The following is a 17711-nucleotide window of genomic DNA, read 5'->3' as shown; positions in this document are numbered from 1 at the left end:
CTTCAGTCCATGGCGTGCCTTGTGAGGAGAAATGGGCGCATCGAAATAACCTGGCACTCGGCACTAGAGATGAAAGTTCTTTTTTCGTGGCTGTTTGGCTGTTAGTAGTCGCTGTCTATTGGAGTCTATGAATTAGTATCACTGATCTTTCTGGCAACAGATAAAGGTGATTACAAGCAGCACGTATATGAAATGCTGGCGGCTTTGAGATTTAAGTATTTCAGAGGATGGCTGATGCAAAAAGATGCGGTTTAGGAGATGTTCCCAAGAGATAACGGGAGGTACCGGCGTAGTGATCCGAGCACCGAAATGATTACACCTCTGTTTTAGGGCAGGACTTCAAGAAAGAAACTCTAGCTAAGCGTGCCGCGACTCGGAGCCCCCTTCGGGGAAGACTGGACAAAACTCCCCCACCTGGCATCGATGTCACCATTGATGCCACCCGCATACCAGAGGTAGACAAAGTTCGCATCCTGGAAATGGTTCTCCAGAACAATGGCAAGAACACTGCCACAATCACCAAGCTCACTGCTACCGTTCAACAAAACGTTCGCCTCATCAGACGAATCGCTAACAAACACCGAGGCATGCGGGAACACGACCTCCGCCGCCTGATCCAGGCTTTCGTCCTTAGCCGGGTTGTGTACTCCCTGCCCTATCTCTTCCTCTCCCTGGTAGAAGAGAACAAAGTCAACTGCATCATCCGTCAGGCGTACTAGACGGCCCTCAACCTCCCCCAGCACACGTCGAATGAACGCCTCCTTATGATGGGCGTACACAACACCCTCGCCGAGCTCACCGAGGCCCATCGATCTGCCCAACTTGATCGGCTCTCCTTCACCCTAGCCGGCCGTCACATTCTTGACGCCATTGGCCTACACCCCCCTGGCTATTATACCCGCACCTTCTCCCTCCCACACCGCACACGGGACCTCATCACCATTCACCCCCCTCCCCAAGAACATGCATCCCGAGCATCACGCGGCTCGTCATGCTGCTCGGGCTGCAGCCCTACACAAACACTATGGCGCACAGCCGGAGAGCGTCTACGTCGACGCAGCCTCTTACACCTCCTCTTCCGCCTTTGCCCTTGCGGTAGTGTCCAATTCGTACACCCCTATTTCGGCAGGCACTGTTATTGTCTCCACTCCTACGGAAGCGGAGGAGGCAGCTGTAGCCTTAGCCATCGCTACTACATCGGCGACCCACATTTTCAGCGACTCAAAAACCGCGGTCCGTAACTTTGCGAAAGGCCGCATCTCCGAACCCGCTTTCCGGCTTCTAAGCCGGTCTCCCGCCCCTACCCGACCTATTCAGCTTCTCTGGGTCCCGGCCCACGCCGGCCAACCAGGTAACGAGGCGGCTCATTCTTTAGCTCGAGGTTTCCTCAGCCGACCAGGAGCCGCCGACGCCTGGGGAGACGCTCGAGTTCGAATGGTCGCGTATCACGAGATCACTATACACTACCGTGAGCAACGGCTAACGTATCCCCCTCCGCACAAGTCTCTCACTAAATTGCAGCAGGTGACGTGGCGACAGCTACAATCCCGCACCTTCCTCTCCCCTGCCCACTTAGCCCTGGTTCACCCGGGACTGTTCACGCAAGTATGCACCCTCTGCGGCGCTCCGAAAGCGGATTTTGCACACATTCTTTATTCTTGCTCTGAGCTCCTTCCACCAGCCGATTGGCAACTCACAGACTTTGAGCGATCGGAGGCTGCGGTGTCCAGTTCTGACCCGGCTGCCCAACAACAGCTAGTGGACTGGGCTTAGGAAGTCGCTGAGAAGCATCACCTTACGGCCACGACACGCATCCAAGAGCAATCCCATCACTAGGATGTAACAATTAAGGCTTGCTCTACTTTATAAAGTTTTTCACCACCACCACTCTGAGCATTTTTATTCTGTTGGCTAACTAAATATTCCCGTGCAATTAAAAAGTATTTCGCTCTTGCAATGAGGGCGCTACTTTCAAATAGAGGCCTGTAAAGAAAGTTAAAACGCCTCTCGTTAACTAACTTTGATCTCATTGTCGCTTGGCAAGGAAAGTAGAGGCACAAACAGAAATAAAACTTTCGGGACTTCTTAACCACGCTCGTAAGGAAGAAAATGCGATAGCATTTTGAAGTTAGCCCAACATGAAAGTCCCAATTGACCCCAAATTTTTGGAAGTAGACCAAGCACAGAAATTGCATTAAGGTGGATTATTGTGACGTATGGGTGGATTGCATTTAATTAGGGAAGATTAAGGTGGATTAGAGAAAAAGTAGAAGGATAAACGAAGATTAGTGAAGCTACATGGCGCATCAAGGTTAATTAGTGAGGATTAGTGGCGGCTTAAGATCGATTATTTGGTTGGATTAGTGCATTTTCTTATGATAATGCCATAGAAGGCAATCGAAAATTCAAGACCTCAGATTTTCAGATTTGAAGGTGCCGATGGCGTCACCACCGTCAAGACCTTTCACGCCATTTCGTTATAGAGTTAACAGGGCCATTTTGGTTGACGACAAGCTAAGTGCTATCGCATTGAAAAATGTATTTAGATGCTTGCATTTCTAAATGAATTTATTTAAATTGAAGTGTGTCTTACATTGGAGAAAGCAGATACAAATAGCAGGCAGCGCCGGTTGTACGAGGCGTCAACAATTAACCCTGCCATCAAGCTTTACATGACCTACGCTGGCATCTATTGGGGCTTTTTACCTATTTCTCCTGCTCTGCAAAACAAAGCCATAACAAGCGTGGTAGATGAAATGAAATTTAAGATAATAATGTTTAGGATAAATGAGATGCGCATCCAGTAATAGCTCTCGCCGTGAGAACGAAGGAATGAATCAGTGATATGCCTGCCGTTTTTTGCAGTTCCGCGTATCTGTTTTCTGATGTTAATGCGAACTACAGGGGCGCATTTATTACCGTAGGCAAACGGGCCGGAAGCTATCAGAACAGTGGCGAAATCCTATGCTTACGTCAGAAAGTGGTACTATGAAACGCACTTTCGACTTTCACATGTCATGAAGACCGTTTTCAGCGTTTAAATTTTTTGGTTTTTTGTTTATTCAGAGAGCAAACGCACATGCTGCACAGTTGAATTTTAGTTTATTGATATCATTACAAACGAACACACAGTTCATGGTGACTGTGTCGCTCAATGTGGTTCTATCGGAGACATCCTCTCAATAAGTGCAGTAGAAGTCGCATAGTGGGGAAAGCTATATCGTACAACAAGCACTTTAGCAACAACATAACGGGACAACGAACACAGACAAAGGTACAGCAGCAAACAACCGATTTCTCAGAGAAAAATGTCCCCAAATTATAGTAACAATTTAGTATAGAAGTATGTTAAGTAATGTAAAAGGTGAACAAAATCCAAATAAATATGAACACCGTGACACTGAAAAGATTAAATTACAATTCAGAATATACAGATTACTACTTGCAGTATAACACGGTACGGTGCAAGGGTGACAAGATGCAAGGGTGAAGAGTGAAGACATTGTCCACTTTCTAGTGTTATTCCACGCAATGCAAACACTGCTAGAAATAAAAAAGTGGCTGTGGTTTAGCTCTCGTTAAACGTCGAGTGACGCGATAGCTACAGCTGGCCGAGTGAAACTCGCTCAGACGAATTGCAAAGTCACGTCTGGTCACGTGGTGCGGAGCAGCTACTGCTGCCGGCGGCGCGGCGCGCAACAGCCGCGACAGCTGTGCGCATGCGCCTTGTCAAGTGGGACGAAGATGAAGAAGGAACGCCCAGCGAAACGAAGCGGCGAAAGATAATGATAATAATAATTGGTTTTTTCCCCCAAAAGCCAATTATTATTATTGTTATCTTTCGCCGCTCCGTTTCGCTGGGCGTTCCTTCTTCATCTTCGTCCCACTTGACAAGGCGCATGCGCACAGCTGTTGCGGCTGTTGCGCGCCCCGCCGCCGGCAGCAGTAGCTGCTCCGCACCACGTGACCAGCCCACGTGACCAACCACGGGAGCAACGGCGCCGCCACGGTAGCCACGGGGTGGCCACGTTGAATGCACGAAACGACAGCGTAATGTAGTTATCGCTACAAAATACAGACACAGCACTCGTTTTAGACCAAGTGCTTTTGACCAACAGTTACTCTCGTCTGACCGACGGACCGACGAACTGACCGACCGGTCGGTTCGGGTCGGGTCGGTCGGTCAGTCACAGTACGTGCTTAGGCCCCTCTGAGGTAGACAACGCAATATGCTATTACACCACGGTATGTTTTAAGTGTTTTCTTAAGCTTGTCTATGGGGTGACAAGTAAGCATTCACCACTATAGGGTCATTTTTCTTAGCCTTTCTCTCCAGAACACGAGAAGATCGCACGTGTTCTCGAAAATCGTGGCGGTAGTAGTAAGTGTCTTGGTCGCGCAAGCTTTCGAGCACTCACAACTCATAACGGATCTGTCTCTTGAGACGCCAACGGAAAACGATCTCTCCCGCCAGTGCGAGTGACGAGATGACGCAGCCAGCCAGGTAAGCGGCAAAGTACAAATGAAACGGCTCTGCTGCTGCCACCTGGTGAGCGCTGTCGGGAACCACTCGTTTTCGGTGAGGTACAGCCAGTCCCCCTTCTGCGATGGCCAGCAGTACACGGCGATGTTGGTACCTGGAAAGACATTGTGGGGGATTCATTTCATTTCCAATCAAGGGTCCGTTTATTGAGTTTCTGATTCGTTCGTTTACATTATTATCATTTCTTGATATCCTCTGTGACACCACGCATTTAAGCCAACCACTTCTTGGCAACCGGCTTAGGCATGTTGGCGAGGAATGAGCATAAAGAAAAACAAGGAATTGAAGAAACTAACAGGACAAAATAGAAATTGTGGAAACTTCGTAAGCCCTTCCACGTGGCCGGGCTACTTTGTAGGGAATATTAGGCACATAAAATGGCCAGTTGCTAATATCCTAAAGAAGTTTCTTCAACTGTTTATAGCGAAAATATGCGGAGAATTATATGTAATTTTCCTAGAGCGACTTTTGTATGCACAGCCATATGATGTCGAAAGGTACCCATTGTGAGCACGGCGACGATCATGGCGTATGTGTTTGTAGCGAACGAGTAAAACTGTGCAAAGAGAACGGAACGAAATACAAGCTGCAGACGTTCATCTGATTTTATTTATTAAAACAGGTGGCATATAAGGCCTATGAACTCAACAAGATATACGCTAGCGCCGAAAGGGCTCAACGTAACGACAACAGGAGTACAAAGGCACAAGTGTATATATCAGATCCAGCCAGGCCATCTGGCGATACACTGAGAGGCACTTAGTGAGTTACCTGGAAGCAGCGTGCCACGAGCATTTCGCGGAACGCTCAGGTCAAGAGCACATACTGTCCCACCTCAAGATGTCGTCTGATATTTACATCCGCAGTGCAGGTGCCCCTCAAAGCTCGGGCCACGATGATCGACCCTACGTAATGTGTCCCTGAAGTTTCCTCTTTGTTCTCCTTAACCTAACCAGTTCCGTCAAGTGACAGCAGGGCGAAATTGATTCGATCAACAATTCGAGTTTGAAAGGTGTTCGTTCGCTATTTGTAAAAAAAGAAGTAAATGATGATGATGATAATGAATTTTTATTGCGCTCATCTGTGGTCAAAGAGCGCCATAGCACAAGGTTTCTTTGTCTAATCAAGGTAGGCTCAAAGACCTGTTTTCAAAGCGTGTCGTCTTAAAGAAGTAGTGCACCATGCAAGGGAAAGAATGTACCTATTGTAGCACCGGTGGGTACCCGGCGGCACTGGGGATCGAACTCCGCACATCGCTCTTGGGAGGCGGATGCTTTAACGACTAGGCCACAGCTGCGGTTCAACCGAAGCGCTGCCTAACGGCTGCGGAGAACATCTATGCAGCTTTCACGTATAATTACTATCTGGTGGAAAATATGCCCAGGTCCGGGGCTAGAACCCGAGTGCACCGTTTATCCGGGGCAGCCACTCCACCGACTAAGCTCGCCAGGATGGCTGACAGAGATAGGGCGAGAGGCTGTCGATCTTGAATTTGATCTCACGACAGTCTTCTTTTAATAATTAAGGGCAAACCGACGTGGGGAATGGTTTATATTTTAAGAAGGCTTAACGTCCAAAAGCGATCAGGCTATGAGGGACGCCGTAGCGGACTCGAGAAATTTCGACGCACCTGGAGTGCTTTAACGTGCACTGGCATCGCACGGTATACTGTCGTCTAGAATTTCGCCTGCGCTAAAATGCAGCCTCCGCGGTCGGGAGCGAACCCGCGTCTATTGGGTTAGCAGCCGATCATCGTGACCATTGAACCACTGTGGCGGCTATCGCCGTGGAGATTTCCAATAAGGGTAACTACTCGTTGGCATCATGCTGACTAGGAAGATAATGAGAGAATAATGGATGCCAAAATATCACAGCAGCTAGGCGTGCTTACCTAACATCCGAAGAACTGCTCTTCGATAGTTCCCTATGATGTAATTTTCTAGCTTATAAAACACTATTTTCGATAAACACAGCCGCCGCAATGGCTCAGTGGTTATGGCGCTCGGCTGCTGGCCCGAAAGACGCGGGATCGATCCCTGCCGCGGCGGTCGAATTTCGATGGAGGCAAAATTCTACAGGCCCGTGTGCTGTGCGATGTCAGTGCACGTTAAAGAACCCCAGGTGGTCGAAATTTCCGGAGCCCTTCACTACGGCGTCTCTCATAGCCTGAGTTAATTTGGGACGTAAAACGCCTACAAACCAAACCATTTTCGATAAACATGACTAATTCTTTCACTTAACTGCAGCGCGAAAAAAGACGAACGCGATGAAAGGAAAACACTCACGACACGGACAATCGCTGCTCCGTGTCGTGACTAATTACGACATCGAAAAGTAGTTTTTCCCTCTATCTATTAATGACGTTCAACAGAGATGCCTATAATGGGACAAATATGTGCCTACCTCACAGGGTTGAAGACGTGCATAGCCGATATCTGGAGCATTGTGGAGAATTTCTCGCCAGGGACAAGACCCCAACGCGAAGCTACGGACTCCTCTTCATTGCTGCAAGTTGAGAAGGCAACGTGTGTTCCTTCTTGTGTTCTTTTATAGCATTCCGGCATAGTTTCTGGCAAGTGCTGGCCCGGCTCTATATACAAGGGCATGTTATCGAGTACAATGCGAATGGCCAGAACATTTCGGTCTTGTGACTTGAGAGCAAGAAACAGCCAGTCATCGCTGAAGCATACTGTGAGGTCACCTCTTTTGATGTGAGGTTCCAACTCTGCGAAAGACTTGGCTCCGCTCGTTACGCCCGTGACACTGCGAATGGCGGTGATGCTGGACTGAACGTAAATCCCCAGAGTAAGCATGCACAGTGACCAGCACCCTATTGCAAGGTTTTGGAATGTTTTAGCACTGCCTGCTGGCGTTGGAGGACTCCTGCCCAAAAATGTGCTGACAAGAAAGAGAGCCAGATGGGACAAGTTGACCTGGTGGCGTCCGAATGACAGAAGACGACACCTGAGGACCTGGATCATAGCAACCAGAATGGTTGTGGACGTGAGCACAATCACAAACCAAAAGACGGAAAGCCAAGAGTCGATGAATGCAGTCTGCACTGAGTGTTTCTGAGAAACGAAGACGCACAACGATGTAGGGGAAAACTGTGCATCGATATAGATGTTTTCAAGAGAATACATTGCATTTGTTATTGGGTCCATGACAAGATCGACGCGTTTGCTAATCAGGTCTCTGAGCTCCAAGTTTTTTTTGGCAATGCTTATCGTGTTGTTTAGGTGCGTGTATGCGTCTAACAAGGCCAGGACCTCCGGCTTCGACATGGCACTTACAGTCGGCTGATATTTTGCGGACAACATTGCGGAATATTTTCCATTTCTTGGAAAACTCCCCTTTGACCTTCCTTCTTTTGTAAACAACCATGGTGGTGGCACCATATGGCGGTTGGTGCATTTGCGAAAGCGGTCCTCGGGCGCATTGACCTCTTCTGCTGTCACGCTTACCACTTGGCAAAGCTTACGCTCGAACATTCCTGGGCCTTGTTGGTGTGACATAACAGAAACGAACCAAAGAGCTCTCCACGGAGTTAATATAATTCTTTCCAGTGGCCTCCTTTCAATACTTGACCATTTCCCATAGAAGGGAACGAAAATTAGCCTCGGTTGACTGTTGAAAATGAGGACATTGTTTGGTGAGATGCCACATCCACGACCGAAAATTACATGTTCAGAACTCATTAGCTCGCAAAGTAGGTAACTGCTTTTGGAGCTCACAAATTTGAGAGGAACGGGCAGGTCTTGAAATGTAGCGCGAAGAATATCTGCGTCCGACTCTGCGAATACCAGTAGTGTTCTGGCTGACGTTCCTTTCGTGGAGGCCATGACATCGATCATCAGAGGATACACCTCACACGACGACATCGTGATGAGGAAAACTTCAAGCACCAAAGCTGATTTCATAAAGAAGCATGCAAACGCGCTCGCAGTCTTCATTTCTTGGACTCGCGCAGTGCTGACTGGGTCTCTCCAAGAAGGTAAGCAAACACTAGTAGAAAAGCTAGTCGACCTGACGTACTGGTGCGCCCGCCCACTCAGAGAATAAGAATCTGCTTTTGGCCGTTCGGCTACTTCAATGCTTACTGACTCCTCCGAGGAGGTCACGAAGCAATCGAAAGTGTATGCCTGAAAATTTATGACAGTCACGCTATATCGAACCGATAGCTGTCAAGAAGAAGAGTGTAAGAACAGCGCTGAGAAAAGAGAAACTTGTGCTTCGTCATGAGGCCTCGACGCAAATAAGGTGTTAATGTGGCGCATTCGCTCATAATTACAAAGAAGCGCCAGAATATCGAATACTGCAACGCAGGGGTGTTTCAGGGCTCGTCGACTGGGGAGAAGCTTATAAATAACTAATGTTTTCGTGGTGAATTCTCGCTTGAAATGAGAATAAAAGAAGGCTGCATGCTAGTGCACTAAAGCGCTATTCAGGCGAGCAAGATATTGACGAAGCTGCCGCGGTGGCTGTGTGGTTTTGCATGCTGGTCCGAAAGACGGGTGTTCGATCCCGGCCGCGGCGGTCAAATTTCAATAGAGGCGAAATTCTAGACGCCCGTGCACTGTGCGATGCCAGTGCACTTTAAAGAACCCCATGTGGTCAAAATTTCCGGAGCCCTTCACTACGGCGTCTCTCATAGCATGAGTCGGTTTGGGACGTTAATCCCCCCCTTAACCCTTAGCCCTAAGATATTGACGAATAAGTGCCATTGTTACTTTTTGTTAAGAAAAATTTGAGTACTTTTGCTCCCACTTTACACAGTGAGAGCTTTTTAAGGTTTCGTTCAGAAGTAAATTGGAAATTGATTTTTCGGGAATAAATAGGATCACTTTTTTAGTATACTTTGTGTTTTCGTGTTTCTCTGCATGCTTTTTTGCGAAAATGATATTTTGTTTGCCCTTTCTCAGTTGCTGTGCTATAAAACAAAATGAGACAGGGCATCTTTCAAGCATTTGAGTTTAGTATACTGCCTCCTCGACTATATTACAGAAATTAAATATCAGTTGTCTGAATTAATCAACCTCACCGGTGATGCTTCGCGTATGTTGTTTCGCAAAAGAAAAATCATTGTCAAAAAGATTTACTACAGGCTTCTTCGAAGCTTCCGTGCAAAAGTAATTAATATATAACATTGCTATCGGTAAGCTCAGATTTGGCAGTCAGTGATACGTACAAGATCTCTCTTATTGATCTTCTCCGCCGATATTTTGTCCGGAATATGATAAGACGTCGCGTTTGCCAGCCTTAATCGTTATACATGTTTGCCACCGGCAACAGTGTTTAAATTATGCAGGTTGCATTGTTGAATTTTAATTTCTTTGTTTTCGAGCCTGCGCATAGATGCTCCCCTCGCCTCGGTGATGTTTTCATCCTTCTGTAAAAGCTTCACCGGCGTACTAGGAATGATTTTACGCGCCTTGCTGAAACTGTAGCCTTATTGACACTCCAGTATGCAACATATACAATATACCAGCCATTTCAGTGAAGATTTTAGGTAATTCTCAAAAATAGTTTTTTTTTGACGTAAAAGTATTGCTTATTCAGCATAGTATTACCAGTGTTTGCGGACACCAGGAAGCTGGTGAATCATCTGAAGTATGGAGCTGGTTTAGTAATTTTTTATAATTAACTTTTCAGCTATTATACTTAGGCACCATTTTGCAAATAGGGATTTGTAACATGTCGTTAGGAGCAGCGTTATAAATGTTAATAATGTAGCAAACGCGATAACCCTACGCGCTGTGTCTCGAATATATTAGCTTTTTTGACCAGTTACGTCCAGTGGAAAAGTGGCTTTGCCTGCTTCCTTTTCGAAATCGAATGGGTTTTGGCACGACGTAGCAAAAGTTATGTCGATACTCAGCGCTGAGGATAATTTCGTTCTCGGAATTCTAGTTCATGATATGGCTATTACAAACGACCGGCTACAAATCCCTAATTGCAGCCATTTGTCTAGCTATGATAGTTAAGAGGTTAATCGTCAGAAATTAGTTAATCAGCTAAATACTTAAGACAATTCACGGGCTTTCATGTGTCCGGCAAGAGTGGTAATAAAATTCAGCAAAAGCCGTAATTTTGCTCCAAGAAGTGAGTTTTTTAAAATTACTTAAAGTATTCCATGAAACACGTGGTATGCAGGGTTTATCTCTTGTCACAACCAGACTCACTGCTTACCGGATACACACAGTGGGCTGCCCGCACGCAAGAGAACCTGTAGGCAACTCTTCTCACAACTTCAGGTAGACTTCTACCGTAGACCTTGTTAGAAGTGTCTCTCACCACTGACACATCTCTTACCATACTTCTTACGGCCACATGATCCACAGCTATTCAGAACACTTCAGTCCAGCACGTCCATGGCGTGCCTAGTGAGGAGAAATGGGCGGATCGAAATAAGCTGCCACTCGGGAGTAGTTCCTTTTTTCGTGGCTACTTGGCTGTTAGTAGTCGCTGTCTATTGCAATGTATGAATTAGTGGCACTGATCTTTCTGGCAACAGATAAAGCTGATCACAAGCAGCACGGACAGGAAATGCTGGCGGCTTTGAGTTTTAGTATGTCAGAGGATGTCTGATGCAACAGTATGCGGTTTAGGAGATGTTCCCAAGAGATGACGGGAGGCACCGGCGTAGTGATCCGAGCACCCAAATGATTACACCTCTGTTTTAGGGCAGGACTTCAAAGAAGAAACTCTAGCTAAGCGTGCCGCGACTCGGAGCCTTCTTATTCTATTGGCTAACTAAATATTCCCGTGCAATTAAAAATTATTTCGCTCTTGCAATGGGGTTGCTACTTTCAAATAGAGGCCTGTAAAGAAAGGTAAAACGGCTCTCGTTCACCAACATTGATCTCATTGTCGGTTGGCAAGGAAAGTAGAGGCACAACCAGAAATTAAACTTTCGGGACTTCTTAAACACGCTTGTAAAGGAGAAATTGCGATAGCATTTTCAACTTAGCCCAGCATGAAAGTTCCAATTGATCGCATATTTTTGGAAGTAGACCGAGCACAGAAATTGCATTAAGGTGGATTATTGTGACGTGTTGGTGGATTGCATTTAATTAGGGAAGATTAAGGTGGATTACGGAAAAAGTAGAAGGATAAAGGAAGATTAGTGGAGTTACATGGCGCATCAAGGTTTATTAGTGAGAATTAGTGGCGGCTTAAGATGGATTATTGGGTTGGATTAGGGCATTGTCTTCTGATAATGCAATAGAAGGCAATCGAAAATTCTAGACCTCAGATTTTCTAATTTGAAGGTGCCGATAACGTCACCACCGTCAAGACCTTTCACGGGATTTCGTTATGGAGTTAACAGGGTCATTTTGGTTGACGACAAGCTAAGTGCTATCGCATTGAGAAATGTATTGGGATGCTTGCATTTCTAGATGAAATTATTTAAAATCAAGTGGGTCTTACATTGGAGAAAGCAGATAAAAATAGCAGGCAGCGCCGGTTGTACGCGGCGTCAACAATTAACGCTGCCATCAAGCTTTACATGACCTACGCTGGCATCTATTGTTTCTTTTTACCTATTTCCCCTGCTCTGCAAAACAGATAAAGCTAAAACCACCGCAGCAGATGAAATGAAATTTAAGATAATAATGCTTAGGATAAATGAGATGCGCATCCAGTAATAGCTCTCGCCGTGAGAACGAAGAAATGAATGAGTGATATGCCTGCCGTTTTTTGCAGTTCCGCGTATCTGTTTTCTGCTGTTAATGCGAACTACAGGGGCGCATTAATTACCGTAGGCAAACGGGCCGGAAGCTATTACAACAGTGGCGAACTCCTATGCTTACGTCAGAAAGTGGCACTATGAAATGCACTTTCGACTTTCACATGTCATGAAAACAGTTTTCAGCGTTTTAATTTTTTAGTTTTTCGTTTATTCAGAGAGCAAACGCACATGCTGCACAGTTGAATTTGAGGTTATTGATATCATTACAAACGAACACACAGTTCATGGTGACTGTGTTGGTCAATGTGGTTCTATCGGAGACATCCTCTCAATAAGTGCAGTAGAAGTCGCATAGTGCGGAAAGCTATATCGTACAACAAGCACTTTAGCAACAACATAACGGGACAAAGAACACAGACAAAGGTACAGCAGCAAACAACCGATTTCTCAGAGAAAAATGTCCCCAAATTATAGTAACAATTTAGTATAGAAGTATGTTAAGTAATGTTAAAGGTGAAGAAAATCCAAGTAAATATGAACACCGTGACACTGAAAAGATTAAATTACAATGGAGAAAATACAGAATACTACTTGCAGTATAACACGGTACGGTGCAAGGGTGACAAGATGCAATGGTGAAGAGTGAAGACATTGTCCACTTTCTAGTGTTATTCCACGCAATGCAAACACTGCTAGAAATAAAAAAGTGGCTGTGGTTTAGCTCTCGTTAAACGTCGAGTGACGCGATAGCTACAGCTGGCCGAGTGAAGCTCGCTCAGACGAATTGCAAAGTCACGTCTGGTCACGTGGTGCGGAGCAGCTACTGCTGCCGGCGGCGCGGCGCGCAACAGCCGCGACAGCTGTGCGCATGCGCCTTGTCAAGTGGGACGAAGATGAAGAAGGAACGGCCAGCGAAACGAAGCGGCGAAAGATGATATAATAATAATTGGTTTTTGCCCCCAAAAGCCAATAATTATTATTATTATCTTTCGCCGCTCCGTTTCGCTGGGCGTTCCTTCTTCATCTTCGTCCCACTTGACAAGGCGCATGCGCACAGCTGTTGCGGCTGTTGCGCGCCCCGTCGCCGGCAGCAGTAGCTGCTCCGCACCACGTGACCCGCCCACGTGACCAACCACGTGAGCAACGGCGCCGCCACGGTAGCCACGGGGTGGCCACGTTGAAGGCACGAAACGACAGCGTAATGTAGTTATAGCTACAAAATACAGAAAGAGCACTCGTTTTAGACCAAGTGCTTTTGACCAACAGGTACTCTCGTCTGACCGACGGACCGACGAACTGACCGACCGGTCGGTTCGGGTCGGGTCGGTCGGTCACTCACAGTACGTGCTTAGGCCCCTCTGACGTAGACAACGCAATATGTTATTACACCATGGTATGTTTTAAGTGTTTTGTTAAGCTTGTCTATGGGGTGACAAGTATGCATGCACCACTATAGGCTCATTTTTCTTAGCCTTTCTCTCCAGAACACGAGGAGATCGCACGTGTTCTCGAAAATCGTGGCGGTAGTAGTAAGTGTCTCGGTCGCGCAAGCCTTCGAGCACTCACAACTCATAAGGGATCTGTCTCTTGAGACGCCAACGGAAAACGATCTCTCCCGCCAGTGCGAGTGACGAGATGAGGCAGCCAGCCAGGTAAGCGGCAAAGTACAAATGAAACGGCTCTTTTGCTGCCACCTGGTGAGCGCTGTCGGGAACCACTCGTTTTCGGTGACGTACAGCCAGTCCCCCTTCTGCGATGGCCAGCAGTACACGGCGGTGTTGGTACCTGGAAAGATATTGTGGGGGATTCATTTCATTTCCAATCCAGGGTCCGTTTGTTGTGTTTCTGATTCGTTCGTTTACATTATTATTATTTCTTAATATCCTCTGTTACACCTTGCATTTAAGGCAACCTCTTCTTGGCAACCGGCTTAGGCATGTGGGCGAGGAATGAGCGATACCGAAGAGGCCAATTAAAGCAAACCCGGAGAGGATCATCATCAAAGTAACGATAATTTTCCCATTATGTGTTGAATTTCGAATTATTCATATCTGCAGGTGCGGCTGCACTGTCCTTAATATTCAGTGCCTCTATAAAAGCGCGCAAACATCAGTCTCTATTCATTCGTGAAAGTCCAGAAAAGTTCACTCTCTTTCCTTGTCTTTCCCGAATGAATGTGAATTCCGATGACGCAGCTAACCTTAGTGTGGCGTGTCATAAAGCCCGCCTTCCGTGCTCCCCCAAAGGCCACTAGGATGCAAAACTATGAAGATGTTCTTCATTATTTCCTTAACAGCATTTACCTCTTGTAACCCTACACGAAAATGTGAAGTCAACAAAGAGGAGAAAATGTCCCACGAAGACAAGACATGTTAGTCAAGAGGAAAATACAGAAACTAACCGCAGCAGAATTATAAATCACGAGTGTCTACAGTGCTTTTTAACACGATAACATTAATTAGTTCGTGTCGCACAATAGCCGGTGTCGTCGGCGTCGGCGTCTTTGGCCGTGAGCGAAAAATGGCGTATCTAGGTGGACACCTGAACCGCGCCGTAAGAGAAAAGATTTTAACGCGTTAGCGTTAAGGATTGATTGATTGATGAATTGATTGATTGATCGATCGATTGAATAATTAATAATTGTTTGTTTGAATAACTGATTGATCGATAGATCGATTTCTCCTTCTTTTACGGCGGGATCCGGGTGTCCAGCGAGAAATGTGAGACAGGCGTCATTTCCTTTCCTTAAACGCAGTTGTTCATTTCCCTTCCCTTACGGCCCGGTTCGTGTGTCCGCCGATATATTTCAGACAGGCGTCCTTTCCCTAAATTGTCCAAAGGGCCACGCGTCGCGCCGAACGGGCGATGGCGTTCCGTGTACTCCTCGGCAACACTGCGACACGCTGTCGCGTCTCACTCTCAAAGACGAAGCTTAAGCGTCCTCCAATTTTTGGCTTTTCTTTCTTTTCATTCGTTTTCTAACATTTCAAGTTTACTGCAGTCCGCTTTATATCCGCAGCCATCAGCACGGTATGCGTAACCGACCACAGAAGGTTCAGCTCATACCCATGGGGATGATATTTACGTGACGTTGTGGAAGCGGTGTTTAAGGGCATCCAGTGAGCGTTTACGAGGATGAGCCACATGTGGTCACAATATCGAGGCATTCCTAGGGCTACGGGTAGAATGGAGGTCAGAGTACCTATTTTTAAAGGGACGCTTAGTGTAACTGTAGCCATACTTAGAACTTAGTGAAATTTAATTATTTGGCTCTTTCGGCCGGAATTACATTCACACAGTAGCGAAAATATTTTGAATATCAACAAACCTAGCGTTAAATGCATTTTAATTCACCTGCCCCGAATTAAACTCTTAATGCAGTGACACTAATAAATGGAAGCAGATGGAGATGCGGTCTAGCCTCAGTGGTCTGTCTACAAATGGTGAGTTATCACAGTCTGATCGTCGAAACTGTGCATGACGGCGATGCCTGTTATATTTCAGCCTTTTATTTTCTATTTTTTTTGGCAATAACTGGTCTGTGTGCGTGTGTAAAACATCGGAGGGAATCGGGACACCTTCCAGGGACTCTTTTCGCACCCTGAAGATGCCACCTCCTGTGTAGCCTCTAAAGGGTGCCTATCCAGGCTACCCCGAAAGTGGGTACGAATATTAACTGTGCTTACTGTTTAGATTAAGCGATATCAGGTAGCTGTATGAGGAGCGGTTCAAGCATAGATCTGAGCTCATATATAAGGAGTGTTTAGTGTAGAGGCGCACCTCAAAAGCTAAAAAATTCAGAAGAATGGGCAGATCTTGAATGCTGGCTCAGATATCTTAGTACGAAGTAGCGTAGACCAGGACTGCCCTGTCGTCAAATGGGTTTGATGCTGCTGTGACATCGAGCATTAAAGAATGCAGGTGGCTCAGCGAAAAAAAAACAAAAGAAACAACACTACAGCGAATTTAATGAGAACTCGAAAACGTGCTGAAAGGAGCAGTTGCTCGGAATGAGCTTCTCATATTAACGGCGATGTCATCAAATTACTCTGGGACAAAAATGTAAGATTTTGGTAGCACAAATGTTTCCAGGCGAGATAGCTGAGTTAGGGATGCAAATATATCGAATAGTGGAGCAAGGCGAATTGTGACATGTTTGTCTGCTTGTAGACTATCTGTATGATACGACAACATCGACAGGAGAATCGGGAAGACTGTGTCTCAAACACTGCCTACGCTGTAGTCAGCAGTAAATAAGGTAAGAACAGGAAAGGCGGAGCCTTAAACCGAATCCCCGTACATGTGGCATTAAGTTGAGGGATTGAGATGTGGGGAGACACAGATAAGAACAAAGAATAAAGCAGAAAAGTGATGGCAGGTTGTTTACGGTGCTAGAAAGTTTGAAATATTCATGGCCTCGAAAGAACTCCGTGCTTGTCGCCACTAAGCAAGCCGTCGATAAAAACAGTGCGCTGCACAATTTCAGGTGTAAAAAATCAATGTTTTTCTCACTGAAAACACATGAGTAATATTAGAATACGAAAGATTCCTGGCCTTATGGGAACTATAATGAGGGAACATCTTATAAAGGACACCCGTACTTGTCCATCACTTATCAATGTTACTTGCATCGTGTGCAGCACACTCGTAGACACAGCAAGAAAAGGGAAGCATAAAAAAACAAGGAATTGAAGAAACTAACAAGACAAAATAGAAATTGTGGAAACTTCGTAAGCCCTTCCACTTGGCCGGGCTACATTGTAGGGAATATTAGGCACATAAAAAGGCCAGATACTAATTTCCTAAAGAAGTTTCTTCAACTGTTTATAGCAAAAATATGCGGACAATTATATGTAATTTTCCTAGAGCAACTTTTGTATGCACAGCCATCTGATGTCGAAAGGTACCTAGTGTGAGCACGGCGTATGTGTTTGTAGCGAAGGAGTAAAACAGTGCAAAGAGAACGGAACGAAAGGCCAGACAAGGTGCAGACGTTCATCTGATTTTATTTATTAAAACAGGTGGCATATAAGGCCTATGAACGCAACAAGAAATACACTAGCGCCGAAAGGGCTCAACGTAACGACAACAGGAGTACAAAAGACACAAGTGTATGTATCAGGTTCAGCCAGGCCATCTGGTGATACAGTGAGAGGCACTTAGCGAGTTACCTTGAAGCGGCGTGCCACAAGCATTTCACGGAACGCTCAGGTCAAGAGCACATACTGTCCCATATCAAGATGTCATCCGATATTTACATACGCAGTGCAGGTGCCCTCAAAGCTCGGGCCACGATGATCGACCCTACGTAATGTGTTCCTGATGCTTCCTTTGTGTGCTCCTTAACCTAACCAGTTCCGTCAAGGGAGAGCAGGGCGGAATCAATTTGATCAACACTTCAAATTTAAAAGGTGTTCGATATTTGTAAAAAAGGAGTAAATGATGATGCTGATAATGAATTTTTATTGCGCCCAT

The sequence above is a fragment of the Amblyomma americanum genome, chromosome 9 (assembly GCF_052857255.1).
Source record: "Amblyomma americanum isolate KBUSLIRL-KWMA chromosome 9, ASM5285725v1, whole genome shotgun sequence".
In the NCBI taxonomy this organism is placed as follows: Eukaryota; Metazoa; Arthropoda; class Arachnida; order Ixodida; family Ixodidae; genus Amblyomma; species Amblyomma americanum.
This window is presented reverse-complemented; position numbering follows the sequence as displayed.